Below are 2835 nucleotides of genomic sequence, written 5' to 3'. Positions count from 1 at the left end.
GACAAAATCGTGCAAAAGAGTTTTTTGTGCGACATGGGCATGCGAGACGGTCAACACCAGGTCCCAGGTCGCACAACAACTCGTGTTTTACACCGATACGGGTTTGCGGGTGATCAGGAGGTCACGCTAGGTCGCAGGAAAACGGGGAAGGCCAAAGCTCTCAGGAGAGTTTTGTGTGTGACTTGGGCGTGCGGGACAGGAAGAAGAAGGTCCCAAGTCGCACACAAGTTCGCAGAACACACCGAGTCAGGCGTGCGGAATGAGAAAAACCGGGTCCAAGGCGCAAAAAGGAGGGAAAAAGATTATGGTCAACAACAAAAAAGGACAGGTCAAGCCTTGACTGGTCAAAGTGGATCTATTGACCACCAGTCCAAAGGCTGTACCTAGTCCCACACTCTCTCTTCCTCACCAAAATCACGAGTTTGCTTTCTATACCCATTTCTCTCCATTGTTTTCTTCATAACTCTCTCATTTCTTCACCAAATTCGTTGATTCAAAGTGCTCTGAACTCGTTTTTGAGTTTGTAATCTCATCCTGTTAGCATTTTGAACTCGTTTGCATCATAATCCCAAGGTATTCACTCTGTTAAAACTCATCTTTTTCCATGTTCTTAAATGGTGATTTTTGAGCTTCAAAGTGTGGAATCAATTTTAATAGGTTGTTTTAGACCTTGGGATTATTTTTATAAATGCTACGGTGCTAGGTTATCATGGAAAACAGAGCTCTTTCTTGGTGATTCACTGTTCTTGAATTTTGAAAATTGTTGCAAAATAATTCATGGAAAAATTGATTTTTCTTGAAAAGGTGATGAACCTGTTTCTTGTTGAGTCTTTGCTTTGCACTTTTGTTTTGCATTGTTATGAACTCATTGGACTGATGCTTGGCTTCAGAAACTTGTTCATTTGCTTTAGAAATCGATTTTTGCAACAATTTTTCAAAATTTTTGAGAACTTTGTGGAACTTGATCTTGTGCTAACTTGTTTTTGAGAAAATTTTTGGCAGATGACTGAAAGAACCAATGCTCTAGCCCGCATGAAGAAAGGTCTTGCATCCAAAGACAAGAGCTTGGTCTCAGGATCTTCAATACCAAAAGGAAATGGCCAAGGCACCAAGAAGGGCACTAAGCAAAGAAGGAGTGAACAAGAGCCAAAATGAACAAGGAATGAGGAGAAGGCTTTGGTGGCTGCTTCTGGTTCCAAGAAGAAAGGAAAACAGCTAGCTGTGGTATCTGAAGATGAACAAACTGAGAGTGGTTCAAGCAGCTCAGCTGGAGGTTCCCAGGGCGCCATTGAAGAGGCACCCAAGAGGATCAAGAAAACTGAACCAGAAACACCTGATTATCTGGCCAACTTTCAGCAGATGGGGATCCAGCAAGGGAGGTTCCCCGATGTGGAATTTTTGAAGAAGATTGGCATCTATGAGGATGTCAAAACTTTGCTTGGGAACATGGGCATTGAATCACTCTTGGAGCTGAGGAAGATCGCTTATGAAGAGGAGTCTCAGGAGTTCTTGGCTTCTTTTGATGCTTTTATGTACTACCCAAGGGATCCAAGGATAATTCAAGGAGATGGTCTTGGATACAAGGAATTTACGGTGAAAGGGAAGACCTACACAGTGACATTCAGGGAGTTGAATGTGATATTTGGGTTTCTGCGCCTAAAAACATACCTCTCTCCAACAAGATCGGTCTTAGAAAGGAAGACATTCAAGCTCTATGGGATCAATTGCTTTTGGGAAGTACACAGCTGGAGCAGCTAAGTCCTCTTGGATAAGAAACCCGGTGCTGAGATATGTCCACAAGATCCTTTCTCACAGATTTTACTTCAAGCTTGATGTTGGGAGAGTTCATCAAGGTAATCTGAACCTCCTTGGTGTAGGGCTAAAACAGTTGATGCCAACTCATGAAAATGGGAAGCCTTATGAAGGATATGCTTACACACCTTGCCTTGCCTCTCAACTAGCAAAGTCTTTGATGTTCTACAAAGAGTGCATTTGGGATTCAACAAAGAAGGATGCAAAGCTGGCCCATGGTTGAGTTGTGACAAAGATTTTGAAGGCAAGAGGATACAGGTTTAAGGAAAGCAAGGCAAGGCTTGATCTGATTAATGAAGCTCATCTGTGCAGAATTGGTTTCTTTCAAGGGAGAGTTGGTGCAAAGCTGGTTTACAACTTCAAGTACTTCATAGATGACAAACTCCAAGTTCTCCTGCCCAATCCCTCCATCACCACAGTCCAAGTAAAGCGGAACATTCACTTCTACTTGTTGAAGGAAGAGCTTTGCAATGTCCAAACTGATCCACCAATTCTCAAGTACAAGAAAGCTTGCAGAGAAGAAGCTTCCAAGGAAAAGAAAGCAACCACTGAAGCTGCTGCCGCTAATGCTGCTGGTGTTGGAGATGCTGGTCTGCCTCCACCTCAGAAACGTTATGGTGGGAACATATACCACTTTGATGATTACAACTGGGAGGAGCCAGGCACTTCAGGGTTTAGAGCTCAGCAAAAGATTGGTATCCTTCAGCAATGGTGCAAGTACCAGGACAAAACGATACACAAGATGGCCAAGTGTATCAAGGAGATGAAGAAAAGGATCAAGAGGCTTGAGAACCCTTGCAAAGATGGGTCTCCAACACCGGTTTCACCAAGACATGGAGAAGAAGTTGGAGAAAGCTCTACCAACTGCACAGCACTGGTCCCATATGGCACAGCATGGGTGGATCTTGAAGACGGTTCTGATGAGGCAAGCCATCACTCATGGGAGACACCATCCGGTCACACGTCCAACCCCTCATACTCCTTGGGGTCAGACTTCCACAGCTCTTAGGTAACACTCCACCC

Source organism: Eutrema salsugineum, unplaced genomic scaffold (genome assembly GCF_000478725.1).
Source record: "Eutrema salsugineum unplaced genomic scaffold, Eutsalg1_0 scaffold_18, whole genome shotgun sequence".
Classification (NCBI taxonomy): Eukaryota; Viridiplantae; Streptophyta; class Magnoliopsida; order Brassicales; family Brassicaceae; genus Eutrema; species Eutrema salsugineum.
Note: the sequence above shows the minus strand (reverse complement) of the source record.